This window comes from Castor canadensis, chromosome 3, assembly GCF_047511655.1.
Source record: "Castor canadensis chromosome 3, mCasCan1.hap1v2, whole genome shotgun sequence".
Taxonomy (NCBI): domain Eukaryota; kingdom Metazoa; phylum Chordata; class Mammalia; order Rodentia; family Castoridae; genus Castor; species Castor canadensis.
Genome location: NC_133388.1, coordinates 5,611,162 through 5,634,510, shown reverse-complemented (window position 1 = coordinate 5,634,510; position 23,349 = coordinate 5,611,162). Strand labels below are relative to the sequence as shown.

Here is a 23,349-nt window from a genome sequence, read left to right as displayed (position 1 = left end):
CCTAGCTACTTGGGAGGCTGAGATCAAGAGGATTGTGGTTCAAGGCCAGCCCAGGCAAAAAAATTTGTGAGACCCCTGTCTCAATAGAAGAAAAACTGAGCATGGTGGCGCACCTGCCATCCTGGGAAGCATAAATCAAAGGATCACAGTCCACACTGGCCTCGACAAAAAGTGAGACACCCCTCCCCATCTCCAAAATAGCTAGAACAAAAAGTACTGGAGGTATGGCTCAAGTGATAGAGCACCTGCTTAGCCAGTGTGAAGCCCTAAGTTCAAACTCTAGTCTCTCTCTGTTTCTCTGTCTCACACACACAGAGGTGTGTGTGTGTGTGTGTAGATGGTGTAGAGTCAAAAACACTTCACTTTTTTCTTCGTTTTTGGGGGGTGGGGTGGGGTGGGGTGGGTGCTGGCTTGATGATAGGCAAACACTCTACCACTAAGCCATACCCCCAGCCCAATGCTTTTCTTTTTATTAAGAACACTATGTGATTATTCCCCTGTAATTGGTAGTGTGGTAAATTGCATGAGTTGATTTTCTAGTATTAAACTCACCTGCTGTTGGAAAAACCCCAGCTTGGTCATGTTGTGGTACCTTTTGTGCATTGGTGGATTTAGACTGTTATTACTCAGAGCTGGTACCTCTGTACCTTGATGGTAGAGTGATTGCTTAGTGTGGGTGAGGCCCTAGATTCTGTCCCCAGCAACACAACACAACACAACACACACACACACACACACACACACACACACACACACACACAGCGCGTTTTTTCACCATTAATATTCTGTGTAACGCTCTGCCCCTGTAACTGGGTCCTCAGTCCTCTACTCTTCTGTCATTTTTATGCAGAGGCTGAGGAGTGCATCCTTTTTGCTGCATCATAGTGTAGCTTGTGTAAAATTGGAATTGTTTGTTCCTTAAATGTTTGGGAGAATTCACCTATAAAGTAACCTGACTTTGGAGTTTCTTCATAGAAAAGTTTTGTTTTTGTTTTTGGTTTTTTTTTGAGAGAGGGTCTCACTGTGTAGCCCAGCTGGCCTCAAACTCTGGATTCTCCTACTTCAGCCTCTGGAATGTTAGGATTACAGGCATGCACTGACATGCCCTGCCTTCTTTATAGAAAGTTTAATTATTGATTTAATTTTTTTAGTGATTATAGAACACTTTTTCCCCCATTTTAGTTTGGGTAAGGCATATTTTTTCTGAGAATATGTCCATTTCTTCCAGATTTTCAGGTTTATTGGCATAAAGTTCTTTATAATATTCCTTTGTCTGCCAAGTCTGTAGTACTGTCTCTTTTTAGCTCTTATTTTGGTTATGTGTACTTGCATACATTCACTCCTAATCTCTCATCCCAGTCCATCAGTGTTTTTATTTCCTAACATTTGTACTCTTTGTGTTTATTCTGAGGTTCTGTTTCTAATTTGTTTTGTTTTATTTTTTTGAAACAGGGTCTCTCTATGGCGCTCAGGCTGGCCTCAAATTCATAATCCTCCTGCCTCTACCTCCCACCTTTGCTGGATTACAGGTGTGACCCACCATACCCAGCTCTAAGTTATTCGTCTATTTATTTAGCTGCTTGGGATTGGAGTCCAAGGCCTGAGGATGCTAGGTGAGAGCTATACACTGAGCTACATCCGTAGCCCCTTATTTCTAATTTCTTAAGATAAACACATAGCTAATTATATTTCCTCTTTCTTCCTTTAATGTAAGCGTTTATAGCTGCACATTTTCCTCAAGAAAACCCACCGCAAAAAAGGGCTGGCAGAGTGGCTCAAGTGGTAAGAACTCCTGCCTAGCAAGCATGAGGCCCTGAGTTCAAACCCCAGTGCTGCAAAGGAGAAAAAAAAAAAGGTTTTGGAGCTTGCTTTATGGCTCAGGATGGGGCCAGTTTTCCTCCGTGTTCTGCCTGTACTTAGAGGGAATGTGTGTTCAGCAGTTGACTGTGCAGTGTTTGCCATATGTCCATTAGATCAAGCCTGGCTTATTGTGGTTTTCATATGTTTCCTTTTTTTTTTCTCGAGTATGTCTTTTAACATACTTGAGATATATGTTAAAATCTAATCTGATGGAGGATTTGTCTATTTCTATTACAGCTTTTTTTTTTTTTTTTCAGTCCCTTTCTTGAGACAGGGTCTTGCTATGTAGTGCAGGCTGGCCACGAGCTTGTTATGTAGCCACAGCAGCCTAGAATGTGTGATGTGTTGGATTGTAGGCCTGAACCACCATGCTCGGCTCTTTTACAGTTCTGTGTTTCTGTTGTATACACTTTGAAGCTGTGTTTTAGGTGCATCTTCTAGGTGTTTTGAACTTTTCATTGTGTGACTGTATCTAGTAATACTTTTTGTCTTAATGTTGACTTTGATGATGGCTAGCTATGTAAGCTTTCTTTTGGATAATAATATTTGCTTGGTATATCTTTTTTTAATCTGTTTTTCTTCAAACTTTTGTGTGAAATATAACCTTACATATTAGATGTAGCTGGTTATTCAGCTTGCATTTACATTTCTTTTTCATAAATCTGACCATCTTTATTTTTGAATAGATCATTCAGCCCATTTACGTTTATCTAAATTGGTCAATTTGTTTGGATTTATGTCTACTATTTTATTTTTGTACTTTTTATCATCCTACACTTTTTGTTTGTTTTCTTTTGTCTTATTTTACATTTTTTTTCTTCCTCTTTCTTCTCTATCAGTGGAAATCTTGTCACTTCTTTCTTTAGTGGTTGCCTGTGAACTTTGATGTACATGCTTACTGCTATATTTTAGAGTACACAGATTCTTAGAGCACTTTATTCTAGCTCGGCCCTTGTGTATGAATATGCTTTTGTTACAACATATTTCAAGTGACCTCCTTAGCCCCCACATGCTCTCCTTCTCACTATAACTGTTAATGTTTGGAACTACAAACTCACCACTTTCTTCTTCATTCTTGGATCTCAGAACCTGGAGTCATTATACACACCCTTAGGCTGTTCTTTGGGGAGGATCTCCTAATGGTGAGCTGCCCTTTTTGTCTGAAGGTGTCTTGTCTCCCTCAGTCCCCTGGGGCCTTGCACTGGCTATGTGCTGGTCCAGGGGCAGGATCTGCCCCCAAGGTGGAGGTGTTGTAGCCTGACTTTCGCTTCTGGTCTAGCTATGCAGAAGTCAGCAGTCAGCCAGCCATGACTCACTGGATAGTGGTCTGGCTGGTGGCTTTGTGGTTACTTCCTGTTGTGATGGCCTGCCTGATGATGTGTCCAAGCATAGGGTTCTCTTGTGATAATTCAGGTTGGGGTTATTAGATTTTGTGGATTGGTGGTTTTATTAGTTTTAGGATGCTTTCAGTTACTCTCTCTTCAGTTACTTCTTCTGCCTCATCCTTTCTTCTTTCACCTCTGGAGCACTGGGTAGACATGTGGCCATGCCAGCCCTTCTCACTGGACACTCTACATGTGTAGATGAGCAGGGTGTCATGGTGGACAGCAGGTCTGTGTGTGCCTCTGTGACAGTAGCCCATTGTATCCATGTGCTGGCATGATGCTTCAGGACACATCCCACTCCTCTTATTGTCACAGGGGCTATGGCTCCTTCTGTGGGCACCATGTCTGACTTGTTCAGTGCTGTCCCCAGCCCTGTCCAGGGCCTTTCCCAAGTAGCTACTTGAAGAATGTCCCTGTAATTAAACCAAGATGCCTTGCTAAGGAATGTGGCTTTTGCTTTAAGTAATGGGAAAGACTGTTTTGAAGGTGTGTATTGGGAGAGGGGTGTTGGGTGGTGTGGGGGGTGGCCTGAGATGCTGTATGTTTAGATGGAGGTTGAGCTGGCGGGGAGGGCAGGGAGCAGTCCTGTGTGATTTGAGAGTGGATGCTGGGAGAAGGTTTGAAGCAGGCTAAGGGAGTAGAGCTGTACAGCGTGGGGGACTCTGAGATGGCCATCTTGGGCTGTGCATGGTCTGTGGGCTGAGCATCTCCTTGGTAGAGTCCCAGTGGCAGGATAGTGGAGTCTTTAGCCTGGTGAAGCTGTGGGAATTTGGAGGATCAGCATAGATCCATCTTCTCCACCCCTGCCATCCCCAGGCAGTGCTGAGCCCCAGGCACACACCAGGCCACATGTAGGATATGGACTTAGTAAGCTGCTTGTGACCGCTTCTTTGTCTTGGTGAGGACATAGGGACACTGCCACCCTGTAAGGAGCCAATTTCCTTGGGACTCATTGCTGTGAGCACAATTTTCCTGAAGTGGCTTTCTGTTGAAGCAGTGGCCCATTATGCCTCAGGTGACCCTTGTCTCACTGAATGCTTAATGACCTGAGAGAACTGGGTGGTACTGTGGTGTCCGCCATGGGGTTCTTGTCCCGTGTTCACTCTTTTCTTTGTCTCCTGCATCCCAGGAAGGTTTGGTAGAGCAGAGCTAGGAGTAAGAATCCCATTGCAGAGAGTGGGCCTATAGTCATGTGTGACTGCTGTGAGGGCCTGTGCAGGTGACAGGGTGACATCAGGCAGAGATGGTCTCCAGGGCCTTTTGGGAACCCAGGCATCAGTTGGCATGGCCATGGCAACAGAGGCACGGCTGATCAGGCACATGTGGGAAGGGGTTTGAGTGGGAGGCCCTGGGCTATTGTCTTCCCCAGGCTTGGACAAATCAGTATATTCTCCCCCAGGACCCATGGGCTATTGTCTGGACCTAGCTTGCTGATTCCAGACCTGAGACCCAGGGCTGCTGGTGTCTTCAGGACCTGGCTTGCTGTTGTGTTGCCACTGATGCTGATGCTCAGGAGATGCCACAGAGCGTTTCTATTGCAAGTGTGTGTGAGCACTCACACTGCTGGGTTGATGTTCAGCCTTGTGGAGTCTGATGCTGTGGCCCTGGGTTTCCTGTGTGATTCCCTAGGATTCAGGTACCTGCTAAACAGATGTCTGTAGTTATAAGGGGCCGAAATGGGGGTGGGGGATACCCAAGAAGCCAGTAAGTCTGCCTTCCTGCTCCCAGGCTCCTGGGCCTGGTGGCACATAGCCACTGTCCCAACTGGCCTTTCCTTACCAGTCTCTATTATCTCACCATTCTCCATCTGGACTTTGCATATCCCCTGCCTCCCAGCCATAGGCAGCACCCCACCAAGTGCTGAGTCTCTCTGCAAGAGGGGTGCTTCACCCTGTGGCCCAGCCCTGAGGGCACTGTCATCGTCAGGATGGGCTCTGCTCCTGATGTGTCAGCTCTTCAGGAGTGCATGTCCAGCACAGAGACAGACAAATTATAATGAGCCCCAGTCACTGGGGGCAGAGTGGCCAGGCTGGGAGGGCCCTGGGGGTGGGGGGTCAGGCTTGAGTCCCCTATAGCCCTCTGTACCATCTCTTTACTTCTGACCTCTGGCCTCCAACCACAGGCAGATGAGATTGTGCCTTACCACAATCTGAGCTCAGATAGGCCTCATGTGTTATGTGGACCCTGTGGTCAGGTCCCTCATATGTCTCAAGGTCCTTGCCTTGATTCTGTCCCATCCAGCTTCCGCTCCCTGAAGCAGCATTCACAGGGCAGCCGTGCACACCTGTGCCAAGCTGGTTGCCTGGGAGCCATCCTGGCCACTGAGGTAAGCAGCACAGTGGCCAAGCGGTCCATTCAACATTCAGCCTTCACCAGATCAGTGCTGAGTTGGCCAGTGGGGATGGGCCACCAGTACCAGCAGCCAGGCAGGCACAGATCTGTGCAGGTCAGGCCTGCAGACATATCCTTTCACAGATTTGCTTCTGGAGTGGTGAGCCCAGGGAAAGACAAAGCACATGCAGACCTAAGAGCTTAGCCTGTCCCAGCTGCCTGTTGGCCTGCAGGCTCAACTCCTGCTGTCTCCTTCCTCACAGTGGTTTCCTCCAATCCTCTGTCACTGCTGTGTCACCTGCATTGGAACAGTGGGAACCAGAGATGCATTGGCAGCTGTGGACACAGGAGTATCTTTTGTTTAATTTGAACTTTGCTTCCTACCCTAATCCTGTAGCTACCCTTATAGTAGGCATGATATCCTGTCTCCACTTGGCCAGGGCTTATCCCATGAGCTTTCCCATTAGTTTACATTCCTGGGCTCAGGCACTGCAATATGATTGAGGGTTCTGTGTACATGTCTGCAAGACATCAGGATGGGGTATCCCCATGCTGGGCCTCACTGAAACCAGCACCTTTGTCCCTGGTTCTGGACATGGGTAGGGCTGTCATGGGACCTTTTCCATTGGCCAGGGCCATCATGGTTTTGGTGGGCTTGTCCCTGCTCAGGCTAAGAGTGAACATAGCACATCTTCCAGGTTTCCCATGAAGCGCCTTAGGAGGGTGTTCTGCTGGAGGCTTGCTTCCTGCTGGCAAGTTAGTGCGTTGTAGCCAGGGGCTGTGTTTCTTCATTTGATTTCTAAGAAGAGGGTCGTCTGACCTTGCTCAGTGCCTGCTGAAACCCCACAGAGATGCTTTGTGGTAGGGCCCATGAGGGAAATGGGGTGGATGGGTCCTTCAGATCCTGGAGCAGGGGAGGGGAGGGTTGGGGGGTTGTCTTAGTGCTCAGGGCAGGTATGCAAATGATGAGCCACTCTGTACCTTCAGGGCTTCCCCCACTCCCACCTACCTCAGGCCTGGGATATGCCCTGTTTAGGAGGGCAGAGGGAATTTTGGCTGTGAAGATCTACCAGTTAAGCTCCAGTGACCTGAGCATCCAGGCGGATAGCCATGGATCTGCATCCACCCTGCAGCCAGCCGGTTGCTGCCTGCCCCCTACTTCCCTAACACACTACGCCCTACTGTGGGCCTGCCATTCCCTTAGCTCTGCTGGTTTCCAGACTAGCTCTGGACTTCCTGTTTTAACCACTGAGCACTCCTGCCGCAGCATAACTTATGGGTTATCACACTTGGAAAGTTAAATGAGAGTAGCACAGAAGTCACCACACCCGAACCCACTGCTCTCCAGCTCCTCCAACCATGGCAGGAAATGGAGCTGAGCACAGTGTGTGTTTATAAATACGGCACAGGTCAGATCCAGCACTGGGCAGGATGGTGAACTCATTTATGGGTGGCGTTTGTTTTGGAGTGAGAAACTGGAAGGGGCAGGCCTAGGGATAGTCAGGCAGGAGGCCCGTCTCCCAGGGTGGAGCTGGCAGCAGAAGGGTGTGGGAGGCAAGACCTGGAGCCACTTGCAATCTGAGGGCCACATGGAGTGCTGGATACTGCCTTACACAGAGGGAGCCCTCAGAAGTGGGGACTAGAGCTTCAATAATGAATGTTGCTCCAAAATAAGACGTGTTCAAGATAGTAGACCTTGCTGGGTCAGCTCTGGCCAGGAGCTATCCTATGGGGCCTGTCAGGGGGTAGGGAACCCATGCTTGTTGTGAGACGCTTTGGGAAAGGCAGGGTCACAGCTGCCTCGGGCAGCTCTTGCCCTGTCTTTGCACGACTCTCTGGTGGCAGTGGGAGGACGAGAGCTGGCTTTTGTGTTCTCGCCTTCATCCTGTTCATTTGTGATTGAGTAGGGCTTGGGGACAGGGTCAGGCTGGTTTGGCTGGGATCCAAGACTGTGTGTGCTGGGCAGGGAGTGGTGTTGAAGCCTCTGCCCCCCACAGTCTGGCCTAGGGTGTCTAGTCAGCTGCCATACACACCTCTGCTCAGCTCTGGCAGATAGTTGGAGGTTTCAGACCTTTCTTTAATTGGTTCTGTGAGGTCTAGCAATTGACAGCAGGGCCCTTGCTGGTCCAGGCCCCAGAGGTGGGCTGGGGCCACCCGTGGTCTTGATTTCATCAGCAGGAAATGCCTCTTTCCAGGAGCCAGACCTTCAGATGGCCAGACTCTGGATGCCATTTTGCAGGCTGCTCTCAGGGGAGCTCCCTGCATCGAAAGGGGGTGACTCTAGGTGATGGGTGTCTTCGTGGCAGGAGGTATATAGAGAAGAGGATGAAGGAAGTCCTTACAGCGGTCACTGAGACTGGAGGCCTGAGGGATGGAGAGTGTGTTCAGCTCTTCCTGTGACCTGAGAGAGAGGTGGCTTGTGGAGTAGTCTTCACACCTGTTTTCACTCATCCATGTTTTGCCTCCTGGAGGATGTGTGCCCTCAACAAAGAGCAGCAATGATCTCGTAGAAGCATCTGCTGCGTTCCAGGGTGTTCCAGGTTCAGTGGGCTCTCAGTACCTCTCGAGACATGAGGACATTCCGGTCACCAGTGTTGGACACAGCGTAGGACTTGGCTATGTGGCTGGCAACAATTGCAGGAGGCCTGAGGCAGGGGACTGGCAGGCTGAGTGGGGACAGCTGCCACTACCAGCTGGGGAATGTGCAGTGCAGACGCTACTCAGGGACATGGGAAGCCATTCTGCTCTAGGACCATCAAACCACATGTGCTCTGTACCCAAAATAGAAGCCGGGCCATTGCTGTCTTTCCTCCTAGTGTGTGGTGTGGATGTGATAGTTTAGTGCCTTTCTGCTGAAAGTGCATGGTCCTTAGTACCAGGAAGATGACCTGCTGTTGCAATTCATCTTAATGAAGCTGTTTGCTTAAGAACAAAAGGATAGGCTTGTCTGATTCAACTTACTTAAGAAAGAGTTCTGAGTGAATTTCCTCTTTGGTATCCTCGTTGCCTGTTGTTGCCTGTTGCCCCTAGATGAGAACCCTGGGAACCAGGGCCAACTTGCTGTCACTTACCTCCTGCTCCCCTGCCTCAGGGACCGGTCTGGGTGATCTTTGAGCTTGGTTCCCCAGTTAACAGTGTGGTAGAGTAGGGGTCAGGATCTTGGGCATCTTGGGGGATCCCTGTGGTGTTAGCCAAGTACAGGAAAAGAAAAAAGTGGTAACAAAAGGTAATAAGTGAAAAAAATTACTTTTTTTTTTTTAAAAGTCAATCTGCAGATCCACAGCAAATGTTGTCCTGAAGCACTGTGACTGCAAGCTTTTGCCACCTTGTACCACGGCTTATGGAGGGCCATAATCCAGTGGCCAAGAATCTGTGTTGGAGCATATGGGACCTCAAAGGCTGGCCAGCTTAGTATTGCTGGCCCAAGAGAGCTGAGTACACTGGGGCAACTCATACACCTGCCTGTGCTGGGAGGTCCAGCAGGCTCCACTCTTACCTGGGAACGGTATCCAGACTAGAGAGCAAAGTCACACTCACAGGGCAATTTCAGCAGAATTGGGGAGGGCCTACTAGAGGTTTAGGTCTGTTTGTGGGAGGGAGCAAGGACAGGAAGCTGTAAAGGACAGGTGCAGTTTTGGAAATTTCACTATAGCGTCATCCTTTCTCAGCGGAGGCCATGCAAGTGCAGGGTTGCTGTGTTCTCAAGGCTTGTGTGTATGCCATGGGGACAGGGCACACTAGGGAGCAAGGCCTAGCAGTAGCACTGTCCCCTGGGGCCAGACAGGCTGTAGCCCCTCCCTCTGTGGTTGAGTCCCAGAGTGGCAGCCAGTGCCACTTAGGTCAGCACATGAACACCCACTCCTGCTTGCCCCCGCCCCCACCCCCACCCCCGCCCCACACAGCTAGGCCCACCTAAGCCTTCAACATCTCCCATCTTCTCCAGGAGATGCTGATGATCTGCACGGCTGGCCTTGTCCCAGCTTTCCTGAAGTACCCCATGATTGTTTCTATAATCTTCTGCACCTCACATCCCATATTCCACCTTATATACATCCAGTTCCCACATCATCACTGCCCATAATATCCTGGGTTGCCTCCCACCTGTGGGGCACCATCCTTTCTGGGTCTAGGGGCTTGGCCACACTCTTGTAAGTGGCTTTGTTAAACACCTTTGCATGTTTACCTTGTGAGTCTGTGATGACAGATGTATTTGCATTGACTTGTGTTATTTATATCCTCTTTATTTTTTTTTGTTATTTCTTCCTTGAAAATTCAGATTGACCAAGATTTTATTGCATTTTCTTTATTACCCACTCCAAGAAATCTGCTTTCTAGTCATTTACCTGTTTTTGATTTGTTTAAGATGTGAGACTTACCTATTAAGAATCAGCATCCCTCCCAAACTCCAAAGAAAGCAAGTGATTGCAGGCAAAGGTCCTTATCTCTAGGCTTTCAGTTTTCACCATGTGGCTACTGCACACACAGCGGCTTCTTTGCTTCACTCATGGGTGTGGAGGCACTGTGTTCATCGTTGCCTTCTGGAGTCACCTTCTTTTTTCTGGAGCACGTCCTTCAGTAGTTCTTTCTGGTAGCCTTGTGAGTGGGGGCTCTGTGTTTTAATAAGACCAATGGTGTGTCCCTGTCACACTTGGGAATTGAAGAGTTCTAGGGTAATGATTTGCCTCCGTGGGAGTTTGATGGTTCTAGTTTACTGTCTCCTGGCCTACCTCTGTCATAGTTTGAGAAGTTTGTGATAAGCCTACTCCTTGTTCCTTTGTGGGTAAGGTGCATTCTCTGTGTTGTTCTTAAGAGCTTTCCTTTTAGTCTGGAATGTGCAGGTGTGACTTTATCATGGGCGTTTTTTTTTTCTTGGGACTCAGTTTGTTGTATGAGCATTTCTAACTTTCCTTGTTTTGTCTGGTCATGGCATTTTCCCTTCTGCCATCCAGCCCCTGCCTCTGTGGACACTGTCCAGTTGCTCCCTTCAGTTTCCATGCTTCTGTAAGGAGGTTGGTGCCCTGTGGTGAGTGAGGCTGGGTACACTCTGAGCTCCAAGTTCAACCATTTGTGTTAATCTGTCATTCCCTCCCACCTGTGTATCTGAAGTGTTGCCATTGTTCCCCCAAACCTCAGCTCTGAGCACAAGTGACTTTGCCGGTTGACCCTGTGTTTTCAAGGCCCTTTTGGCCCTGTGGACATCAATGTAGTAGGAGAGGGGTGGTCTGGAGGCTGGTCTTGTGCTCTCAGCCCACTGTGTTCATAGTTTCCTGAGGTCATGAAGGAAGCCATTAGGGGTGGGAGCCTTCCTGCACAGAAGTCTGGCCCTACTGTGCTGATCCTGTCCTGCAGCTGTGACAAGTAAGCCTCAGGGTGCAGAACTTGGACAGGGCCTGGCTGAGTTGGAAGGTTCTGAGCCCTAGCGTAGGCATCTCTGGTGCTTCCCAAGAGCAAACTTCTTCCTTAGGCAGTGGCTTCTCTATATAAAGCCTCTGGGCACAATGCAGGACAGATGTGAGTAGAAGTTGCCTGGACCATCCTCAGACTCAGGTACAGTGATCACTTCTGGGGTCCAAGTCACCACAAGACAGCAGTTCAACACCTGGCAAGTCATACACTCCTTCCTGTGCTTCAGAAGGGCAGTTTTAACTCCTAAACAACTCTAGTCTGAATGCCTCTCCTGCTATGGGGTCAAGAATGAATCCGAGATGGTCTCATGTCCCCACACTGTCCCCTGAAATTTTCGGGGACTGCCTGGGGCAGTATATGCTGTTCTGCTGCCTTCTGACCCCTCCCCAGACCCTGCTTCTGTGCCAGGCCCTTGGCACTTGTTAGGGAGTCATGTATGGCTATGCAGCTGCCATGACTTTTATCTGCTCCTGACTCAGGAGGGACTCTCATCACCTCCTGCCCTTGATACCTCTGGTACTCATTCTTGTCACCTGACAATTGGGGGCCATTCCACCATGCCAGCTGTGCCTCAGTGCCCAACACTTGCCAGGCCTCTCCTCCCCTGCCATCTGCCTTGGGCAGGGACACTGGGAGACTGGTCTGTTGGAGGTGTTCCCACTGTGGCTTGACCTTGGTAGCTACATGTGGCACAGGTACTCTGTGATTAGTTGAGAGATACTGGTCAGGTCCTCATGGAAGCCCATCACTGTGGACTGTCCTGGGCTAGGGGACATAGTGTCTCAGAGAAGGTTCTGGTGCTCACTGATGTGTCTTGCTGATGCAGTGGGCTGTGGAAAGGCTGATAGAGTGTGACCTAGGAATATGCCTGGGATTAGTGGGCTTGGTGACTACTTAGGAGGGCCGAGTGTTTGTGATAGTCAGACCTTTTGTTGCTGTGACAAATACCTGAGCAGAACAACTTAAGACAGGAAGGATTTATTTTGCTCATAGTTTCAGAGGTTTCAGTCTATCATGGCAGGGAGGACATGGCAGAGCAGAGAAGCTTACCTCATGGTGGACAGGAAGCAGAGAGAGACCTATGTTAGGCGGGCTTTACTCTTTTTCCCTTTTATTCCATCTGGCTCCTAGCTGAAGAAGATGGTTCTACAGGTCTTTGCCCTTAGTCAGTCTGCTCTGGAAATGCCCACAGGTGTCCTTTACTAATCTCCTAGGTGTCTATCAATCCAATTAAGTTAATAGTCAAGATTAATCATCACAGGTCAGCATGGTGGTACGTGTGTATAAACCCAACTACTTGGGAGGGTGAAGTAGGAGGATCACGGTCTAAGGCCAGCCCTGAACAAAAGCACATGATCTTTCTGAAAAATAAACTAAAAACAAAAAGATTAGACCAGGCACCATGGCTTATGCCTATAATCCTAGCTACTTGGCAGGCAAAGATCAAGAGGATTGGGGTTTGAGGCCAGCCAGGCCAAAACAAAAAAAGGTTGCAGGGCATGGTGGCACATGCCTACCTATCATCCCAACTAAACTGGAGGTAGAAATAGAAGGATCATGATCCAGGCCAGCCAGGGCAAAAAATGTGAGACATTATTTAAAAAATGACTATAGCAAAAAGGGCTGGAAGCTTGGCTCAGAGCTCTTGAGTTCAAAACCTCAGCCCCACCCCAAAAGCATACACATTGACACATGCTGCATGTGTGCACACAGTAAAGTAGGGGCAGAGCTGAAAGGGACTCCCCTCCTGCCATTGATCAGGTGCACTCGCACACCTGTGTCTCTGTGCACCTACATATGTGGGGGGGGTTGCTGTGGAGAAGCAGGGGGATGACCTCCAGGGCCTTTGGGTCATTGAGCTAGAAGATGCAGGCCTAGCAGGTCTGAGAACAGGGAGCCTCATTATGGCAGGACACAGAGGGGGCAATGGCTGATGGCTCTTATGTGGATGGTGGAGCCCCTTGCTGAGGTCTCTGTGTGTCTCCAGCATGGTCTTCACAGCTCGCTTTGTGACATCCCTAACACAGACACATGCTGTGAGAGGAAGTGGTGCTTCCAGCAGGCACTGTGGAGGTGGCCTCTCTGTGCTGAATGTGCCATCCTCTGGCTCCACTGCACCTGCTACTTCCCTTCCCGTGGTTCCAGAGTCCATGGCGCCAACTCTGCCCCCTTCCTGTCACTCCTGTATGGGCTGGCCTCTGCTGGAATGGGAACGTGGAGATGTGCAGACCCAGTGGCTGGAGGGTGACAGCCTGGTCCTAGCCTGCTGACCCTTGTCTACAATGAGTGCTGGCAGGGGAGGACACTGAGAAGGCACCTCTGACCTTCTCTCTTCATTAGCAGAGAGCAGCCGTGTCCAGATAAGGCTTGAACACTGGAGAAAGTTGAAATCGGCCAGTGAGAGCTGGCAGTGCCCCAGGCCACCTGGTGCAACATGGGCCCCACAAGAGTGACAAGCACTCCCAATGCAAGGCAGAACAAGCCCACAGCCTCTTGTGAAGCTTGCTCCAAAGGACTGTCCTCACGAGGGCTGGCTCATTGGGACCCTTAACAAAAGCCCCCTCCTCAGCCACTTAACACAGTGGGGCCTGGCCCTGTCATGTGGACAACCTTGAAGACACCTATATGTGGGCAGGACACTGCCAAGCCCTCCAGGGTGCTGGCCTGTGACATTCCTCTGACTACAGGGCGTGGGGGATACCTGGCCTGCTGCCACTGCAGGCCCAGCTCCCACATGGGCAGACGCGTGCAGAGGGGTGGTTCCTGAAGACAAAAGGTCTTTTAGTTTTTCCTCCTAACTAAACTCATGGTCAGCAGGTTTGGGACCCACAGATTCAGCCCCACACGAGGCTGGGATCTTAACCATTTGTACTCCCCACATGCCTGAAGGAAAGGGTGGAAATCAGCATTGGAGGCAAGCCAGAGTGCTGGTGTGTTGTTTGGAAATCCATAAAATTCTCTCCTGTCCAACTACAGTCCTCAGTGCCATTGAGTGACTCTCCCTTTGCAGGGTTGCAGAAGTGGCCAGACATCTGCTCTGGGCAAGTACGTTTTCTTGGCAATGATATCACCTGGCCATGGGTCACTGGAGAAGATCCTGGTCATGGCTACTACATAGAGGATGGGAGGCTGTAAACAGGACTGGAGTCCCCTAGTGACCAGAGTCTAGGCAGGAGGGATTGAGGGCTGAATGAGACAGGTTGACCACAGGATGCCAAGGGATGGTGGTCAATGTCCCCAGGCCATCTTTGAGCACCTTGTGTGGTAGCCAGTGGTGTGGACAGGTTCTGCACATTGTCGCGATGAGCTCTTCGCTGGCCTCCACTGCTGTCTTTCACTTCCTGGAGTGTGAGTTTATGTTTGCAAACCTGAGCCTATGCTCTCCCTTTAGGGCTAGTGCCCTTCTTGCTGCTGTTGGTAGACTGTTTAGAGTCACAGTGCAGAATCTGGTGCATCACCCTGAGGTGAGCAGCCTCTCAAGGTGACTGCCCTCTCTGCCTTGTCCCTGATTTCTCAAATAGGCTGTGTTTTTCTGTCAGCTAAGCCTAGCCTGAAGGTGGATTTCTCTCACTTAATCTGGGGGAATTCACACATCTACAGGTATATCCCTGCACTTCTGTGAGCCATGCCTGCACTGGTGGCTTTGGTGTTGGCCACATTTGATATGTTCAGCCATTTGCTTGCTGAGCTATGTGGGCCTAAGTGTTAGTTATGGAGGCTGTCCATGCCACATTGACTCACTCTCTATGAGGAACATTGGCCAAAGCCCTCGTTCATCCTGAACAGTTCGTGTGGCCTGCACGCCAGAGGGCAGGTTAAGGCACAAGCCCAACATGCACTTGCCCTCTGCTTGGCTCCCTGTGCCCCCATCAGGGCCTTTTACTCCCACATTTTGCTACCCAGCATATCTTGGGTAGCAAGATCTTTCAGCAGATCCCAGGCCCCTCACCAAGAACCTTGTCCATCGTCCTCTGTTGCTGGCACCTGCCATCTTGGGGAGAGAAGGTAGAAAGAGCAAGCCTGAGGGCCTGGAGCTCCCCTTGCAACAGGATGGACGAGCAGAGGGGAGGGCCAACACTGTCTAGGATGTGGGGAGGTAGGGCACCTGGGGGTGGCCCCAAGTGGTCAGGACATTGACCAGGTTTTGGAGAAGCCAGGAACATTTCCTTTTAGAGTGAAAATACTAAAAAAAAAGAGGGCAGAGGTGGTGGTTTGCCACAATGGGCACCTCTACTTCCTTCTGGAGCTGAGCAAGAGGCCAGGAAGGGCCTGCAGCCTGAGATGGAGTTTTGTAAGAGCCACTGTGGTGACCTTAGGCTGACTTTGAGGCCACCCTGCAGGGAGGTCAAGGAGGACCAGGCTCTGACTTCCCAGAGGAGCACAGGTGCCCTGGGTACAGAGGGTATCTGACCACAATCTTCGTTCCCTACTCTGGGTGCTAGTACGTACCATGTTCTCTCACAGAAGGGATGAGAAGAGGTGCGTGTTTCAGAGACACATGTGCAGGAATAGGAATTTAGTAGCAGAAGCTGCCATTTACCATCACCACTGCTGTGCTGGTGCTCACAGGCTCTTAGTTCCCTAGGGACTGGAGGTACCTCACTTTAGCCACTTCCACTAGCCTCACACCCTGCTCCCGTAGAGGTGCTTATCCCGGTTATGTGACCTCATCACCCTCTCGAGATACCTCATTTTTGTATCCTCTGTTCACTCTGCCCAAGGTCACCTGGGCACAAGTGCAAGAGTGAGAGGGAGGAAGTGCCCATGTGTGCTCCACATTCTGGGTAAACAGAGGGTGCTATTGAATGAGGGTCTTGCTTCCTTCTTAGGTTATGGAGCTTTGTTTGTGGGAGACAGCTGCAGAACCCCTTCACAAAAGGTTTTAATCGAAGTTAAAGCCAATCCCTGTCGGATTGGTGGGAATGTAAAATAGCATAGCAGTTGCTATGGAAAACAGTATGTAAGTGCCTAAAAATTGAAACTAGAGTTACTGTGTGGCCCAACAATTTCAAAAGAACTTAAAGCAGGGACTGGAAGAGGTATTTGCACACCTGGGATCATCACAGAGTTACATGCAGCCCACGTGCCATGGCAGATGGATGGGTAAATAAAATGTGGTCCATCCACATGATGGAATATTATCAGCCTTCAAAGGAAGGACATTCTGACACATGCTGCTTGTGAATTTGCCCAGGGACGTCATGCTCAGTGAAATAAAAAGGACAAATACTGATTGACTCCTCTTATGCAGGTCCCTAGAGTGGTCAGAGTCACAGAGAAAGGAAGGTGGTAGGGAATGAGGCTGGGGAAGGGATGAAGAGTGAATGTTTAACGGATGCAGTGTCAGATTTGCAACATGAGAAACGTTCTGGAGATGGACGGTGGTAGTGGTTGTACAGCAGTGTGAATGTGCAAATGCCACTGACCTGTGCACTGGAAAATGGTTAAGGTGTTCAGTTGTATGTTATATATACTTCACTGCCATTAGAAAAAGAAAAAAAGAGGTGTGGCTCAGTGGTAGAGTGCCTCCCTTGCAAGCACGAAGGCTGAGTTTGAATGCCAGTCCCACAAAAAGAGATAGAGAGGAGAAGAAATTGATGAGAGAGAGAGAGAGAGAGAGAGAGAGAATGAATAAATCTTTTCTGGGCCTGGCTTGGCTCTGGGTGTCAACCAGGGAGTCACTTGGGTTTCTGCTTAGCCAATCCCCACCTGGGTATCTGCCCAGACCCCACCATTTGAGAGCCTGAGCCCCCCTCCCCCAACAGATTCAACTAACAGATGCCAGCTGGCCCAGGCTTCAGGGGTGCCCACCCCTGTTCCACTGGGGCACATGGATGGCAGGTGCCCTTGTTGGCCATCCCACATGTGTCCCCCAGGGTCAGCAGGACCCTGGCCTCTGTCTGGTTTATATTGCACACAGGAATAGGGGGTGGTTTCAGTTCTCCAAAGAGCCTACATTATCCCCAGATCCTGTCCTTCCCTTCTGAGGGTATGTGGCCAAGAATGTGTTCTGGAGTACTGGCTAGGTTTCTCTAAGGAGGAAGGGGGAGCACAGAGGGCCCCAGCTCCTTGTCAACCCTGCTGAGGCGGTAACTGGGACCGGGGGAAAGGGAAGGGTCCTGCCAGCCCTGGAGAAAGCTGACTGCTACCGCTTCTGTGGAAATGGAAGGCCTCACATACGGGAACTTCCCGAAGTCAGGTTTTGTCTGCAAGTAACAAAAATTAGGGGGAATGGGATTGGAGCCCTGGTGTTACTGCAGGGTGAGTGGGTGAATCCGTGTTTGTCCTTTGTGTCCCCGGCCCCTCCCCACAATGCTTTCTCTGGCCTGAGGGTCCCTCACAGCCCAGCCCAACCTCTTGGCCTGACTCCCTGGGCTGTGCAGAGTTGAGGTCCTGTGGGGTTAGTGGAATGCTTGGTGGTGGATTCTCAGAGTGACCCTGGAGGGTCCCCACTCCCATGGTGTCAGCTTCCCATTTGCTGCCCCCTGGCTTTCTGCTCCTGTGCCTGGTGTCTCTTGCCTCAACCACAACCGTGTGGCATACCCCCAAGCTCCACTGCCCCTGCCCCTGTGCCCATGCCACCAGTTCCCAGGCATCTATCACCATGTGTCAACTCTAGAGTGTCTTGTTTGGTGGAGGGCCTGTGCTTGCTGAAGACCCTTGAATTCCCCTCCTGCCTTCCATACATCCTCCTGCATACATCCTTCCCTTAGACCCTGTACTGCTCTCCTCCAGACCCTCAAGCCAAGGCGGCTGCTGCTTACTTCCGCTTGCTGCAGCCCAGCCTTTGAATGTCCCAGTGTCCAGGCTGTGGTTACCTCAGGCTCTGCTGACCAGGGTTTGACTCTATAGGTTCTTGGGGACATGTGGCTGTCACCTTTGCTCCTTGGTGTTTGCAGGGGTCCCTGTAGCTGAGTTAATGCTGCCAGAGATGGGAAGAGAGGTGGTGTCACATCGTGCTGCTCACACAGAGCCAGACCAGCCACTTTGAAAAGGAGACAGCTCCAAGATACACGTATAGCCATAATATGGGATGGAAGCCTCAGGCGGGGATTTGTGTGGATGAAGAAGGGGCCAGGCTAGCTGGAGCCAGGAGGGGTCCCCCAGGGTGACTGGTGAGCATCTGTGATGCTCTGTGAGGCACTAGCCACAAGCCAGGGCCTGAGAAGCCACCCTTTCCATGCGGGTTCTGAGGACCCCAGAAAGTGTCAAGAAACCGCAGCTACCTGATTGTGAGCAGTGTAGCAGGCAACCACTTGGAAGATGCAGGCCCCTGAAGTAAAAATCCCACGTGGGCCACCAACTCAAGTTATATGATGAGCAGAGTGAGTTTTTTAAAAGTTAGAGGATTAGAGAGTATAAAGAGAGAGTCTTTTCTTTTCTTTTAGATACCAGGTGAACTCAGGGCCTGGTGATTGCTAGGCAAGTGCTCTACCACTTGAGCAACTCTACCAGCCTAAAAGCAAATTTTAATAAAGTAGAAAATAATATCGAATATTAACAAAACCCCGAAGCCAGCTGTTTGGAAAAGCTTAGTAAATGTAGCAGATGTTTGGTAGAAGTAACCAAGAGGATGAAAACTTAGAGTAATTTCCTAGAAAACATATGAATTATTGGTTGAGCATCCCTAATCCAAAATTCAAAATGTTCCAATGTCTGAAACTTTTTGAGCCCATGATTTCCAAAGTAGAAATTCCACACCTGACCTAATGATGTGTCCAAGTTAAATGCAGGTGTGCTAAAAATATTCTATAAAATTACTTTCTGGCTATGTGAACAAGATGTATACGAAACATAAATGAGTTCTGTATATAGACTTGGGTCCCTCCCCAAGGCAGCTCATGGTGTGTATTCAAAAATTCTAAGACCTGACTCCAATCACTGGCCCTTGGCATGTCAGGCAAGGGAAACCCAATAGTACTTAGTGATAGACCAGGCAATATAAACCTGAAGAAGCCACCAGAGACTAGAGATACTGAAAGAGGCCCAACTGGCCACTGGCTAGTATGGTAGCCTCATGAAAAACCCAGGGAGAAAAGGGGGCTCATCTCACCAACCCTTGTGGACCAGAATCCTAAATGTTGACAGAACCCTGCAAGGCATCCAGTGGTACAAATGGCATACAATGAAGTAAGGTTGCCTTGGATACATGGGTGATTTAGATAACATTAGGAGATTTATTAACCTGTCACTCACAGACCGAAAGAGAGAAATCACTGATAAAGTATCTGATGAAAATTGAAGTGTTTTTAGGAATGTAGAAACAAACAGAGTTTAACTTATTATAAGGTTCCTAGTAAGAATCTGTATCTAATATGGCAGTGCACATTTGGTTGTTAGTGAATTGACATTTGGAGTTCAGCTCTGCAGGTGGTAGCTGTTTGCTGCCCTGTTGGTGCTGTTGCCGTCTCTGCAGAAAGTTCCAGACAGTGTGGCATTGGCACGTGGTTATTGATGGCAAACATCAGAAATAACTACTTTTGAAATCAGAAGAAGAAAGGTAGCTATTTAATATTACTCTTGATGTCTTGTGCAGCAAGACATAAAAGTAAGTAAGACTGAGTTGCAAGAAAGAAGATTGCCATTTGCAGGTGACCTTATTGGTCACATGGACAGCATAAGAGTGTACAAGTTGTTAGAACCAATGAGAGTACTAGAAAGCAAATTGGTACAAGATCAATACACAGAACCAACATGCTGAAAGATCTGCAGTAATCAATTTGAAAATAAAATGCCGTTCACAAAAGAAACTAGTAGTTATGTGAAGTAAGTTGAACAAAGGATATTAAAGACTTTTACAGACAGATAGGCATGCTGGCACATGCCTTTAATCCCAGGTACTCAGGAGGCTGAGGCAGGAGGAGTTCAGTGGGAGAGCACTTGCCTAGCATACATGGTGCCCTAGCTTTGATCCCCAGCACAGAAAAGAAAAAGAGAAGCTTCTAACCATTTATTCAAGAATATTGAACACTAAATAAAGATTCAAGTTCATGAAGTGTCTATTGTCCCCAAATGTAATTTGATTTAATAAAGTCCTACATAGATTTTTCTCATAGTCTTGGCAAGCAAATTCTAAAATGTATACGAAATAGGCAAGCAATATTAAAGAAAAATAGGGTTGGTGAGGGTGAAGGAGTGTCAGTGTAGTGGGGCTGCTATAACAGAGCACCACAGCCTGGGGCTTAAACAGCAGACATTTATTCTTCACAGCTCTGGGGCTGGATATCCAAGATCAGGGTGCCAACAGATTCTATCCCTGGGTCATAGATAGCCATCTTCTCACTGTGTCGTCTTGTGGCAGGAGGAACCATAACCCTCTGCATTCCTCATGATCGGTTGCTTTGGGGATGAAGATTTCAATATGAATTTTGGGAGGGCAAAATATTTGGTCCTTGCCAGAGGGTGTTTCCCTAGCAGACACAAACTTATTTAAATGAGCTATACAAATTAAAGCTATATGACATTAGCAGAAGTCCATACACAAGCGAGACATGGTGACACTTGCTTGTAATCCCAGCTACTTAGGAGGTGGAAGCAGGAGGATTTCAAGTTCAAGATTTTCAGCCCAGGAAAAGTTAGCAAGACCATATCTCAAAAAAAAAAAAACAAAATACAGACAAAAGGGCTGAGGATGTGGCTCAGATTATAGAATGTTTGCCTAGCAAGCTGAGGCCCTGGGTTCAATCTCTAGTACTTCAAAAAAATTTTACAAAGGGAAGTATAAATATAAAAGATGTGTTTGATTATGTAAAAAAAAAATTAAAAACTTACTTGTGTGAAGCCTGCTCCTAGGAGGTGATATTTGCAATGAGCACATTAATGATTAATATCTAGAATAAAGAATTCATAGACATCTGTGGGAAAAGCCAACCTTATAGAAACCACACGTACAATTGACAGGTACTGCTCATGACCATGGAATACCTGTCCGTCCAGTCCACAACCTCTCTGCTAATCAGTGACACAGGCCATCTCTGCTCAGGTCCCCTTCTAGGGGCTGTCTTTCTAAAGCAGCAGAAGGTTGTACTCTGCAGGAGTGCACTGAACTGCTTCCCTACTTGCCAGCTTTGAGCAGATAGTAACAGAGGAGGCCATAACACTGGGTACTCAGCACGTCCCCTTATATATTCATGTTGCCTCTGTCTGTGTGATTGTACTTTATAATGATACTCATTAAAATGTTCCTGGAAAGCTGGTCCCCTGGTCTCAATGCCAATTCACAAATAATGAGTAGGGTTTTGAGGAAAAGGAAATGAGATTATTTGTCAGACAAAGAGGAGGATAAGAAGAGTCAACCTCTCAAATCTCTGTCATCCCACATCTAAGATATTTGCTTTTTATTTATATATTTATTTTAGTGGTACCAGGGTTTGAACTCAGGCCCTCATGCTTGCTAGGCAGGTGCTCTACCACTTGAGCCACTCTGCCAGCCCAAATGTCCACTTTTTAAAGGGAAGTTTAGAGGCTTAGTTTGAGTATATGATGAAATGCGTACCCTGTAATAGGTAATGGCCTTGGTTCTCCATATGTCTGGCACCACATCTTCAAAGCTGTATGACTTGGCTGATAGGTTTGTTTCTGGTGATCAGAGAGAGGTAAGAGATAGAGGACTGACTTAATTGAAGAGTAAAGGAAGTTAGCTTGGGCTCTCTAGCATGTCCACAATGAAAGAAAAAAAATGTCAGTTTGATTAACAAATGGAGTAAACTGGCCAATATGCAAGCTGGCTACACCAAAAGTTTTCCCTTTTGTAGTCCCAGTTACAAAATATGACCTACTTGTAATTCTAGCTAAGTGGAAGGCAGAAGGCAGAGATTGGGAGGATCAAGGCTCACGGCCAGCCTGGCAAAAAGTTAGCAAGACCCCATCTCAATCAGTAAGCTGGGTTTGGTGGCATGCACCCATCATCCCAGCTACTTTGATGATAGGGGGATCATGGTCTGAGCCAGCCCCAGGAAAAAAAGTATGAGACCCTACCTGAAAGATAATTCAAGTGAAAAAGGGCTGGGAGTGTGGCTCAAATAGTAGACTGCCTACTTAGTGTAAGGTCTTGAGTTCAAACCCCCAAAATGAAAATATAAAAAACCACTTTGCCTCCTTTCTGTAACTTGAATCTGTCCAATTGCAAGGTTTACTGAATAGGACTCATAGGTAAATGATGTGTGGCCTCTTGGAGTTTGTCTTGTAGGTTTGGTGTCCTTACTCCTGATTTCTTTGAGGGTCACATGTTATGCAGGAACTCTTGTCTTCACTGGCTAGTTGAATCCCAAGGCCTTTCTCTCAGAACCCACCTTGGATTAAAAGCAAATAACATAGTTGGGGTGTGGCTCAAGTGGTAGAGTGCTTGGCTAGCAAACATGAGGCTCTGAGTTCAAACCCCAAATCATTACCACAAATCAATCAGTCATACAAACAATATAGCCTGTTTATATGGGTCACTTCCTATATGCAAATGTTTGTTCTTTTAATATTGTTTGCATAAAACATTAAGGAAACATTCCTTCCAATACAAAACAACATCAATACCAAGGGTGATGTAGGCATGCATAGCTGGAACAGGGATGAGCCCTTGCTCATTGACTAGTATGCTGCAGAACCACATGCTCTCCTTGGACGTCTATAGGCGAGCACCCCTCCCATGAATGGAGCCTAAAGCCCACTGGGCCACCTGCTTCTGAGGTATGGAATCCTTAGAGCAGCAGCTGGGCTGTGCCATCAGACTGATGTTGGCATGCTGTGGACAGTTGTCACTGGACTTGGCCCACTCCAAGTCACAGAAATTTTAAGGAACATACACTTCTACCAATAGGATTCGTTAGAGCACTGAGTGCCAGAAATGGAGACTGAAAACCCCTGCCCCCACAAGGTCATGGGTGTGTGTGTGTGTGTGTGTGTGTGTGTGTGTGTGTATACCTATCTATAAATTATGTATATTTACAATTAGCTTAACCAAAGCAGGATCGAAAAAGGGTTTCTGTAGTTGACTGAAACCTTTTTAAAAAAAAAATTTTTTTTAAAGTTATCACATGGCAGAGTTCCCTCCCACACCTTCTTTTGTTTTAATAGACATAGTTTGAGTTTTAACATAGATTCCTGTGCCTATCACACATTCAGTCCCAGACACGAGACAATTCTGCCTGAGACCAATTCCTTGACTGTCAACGGGGCTCGCCCTAGGCCTACCTACAGCAGTGGTCTCTCTCTGTCTTTTTATGTTGTCTTTTCCAGAATGGGCTGACATACACCAACCTGACGCTGGCATCTGTCATTGTGTGATGCCCCTGGCATTCGCCCTGTCAGGTCCACAGTTGCTTGGATGGACCAGAGATTCTTAGTCAATGTTGGGAGGACATCTAGACTGTTTCCA

The 23,349-nt window shown here is 48.4% G+C and overlaps 1 protein-coding gene across 11 annotated transcripts in view; it reads left to right on the top strand.

The window, feature by feature from the left end:
* Pacs2 (phosphofurin acidic cluster sorting protein 2) overlaps positions 1 to 23,349 on the top strand; it is a 76,645-nt gene that overhangs the window by 3,499 nt on the left and 49,797 nt on the right. The window contains exon 1 of one of the 11 annotated variants that reach the window (XM_074067008.1): positions 1,481 to 1,613. The exons of the other annotated variants lie outside the window; for them this stretch is intronic. The gene's annotated coding sequence lies outside the window, so the exon portion shown is untranslated. Of the gene's footprint in view, positions 1 to 1,480; positions 1,614 to 23,349 lie in introns of those variants that run through there. 11 annotated transcript variants of the gene reach the window in all.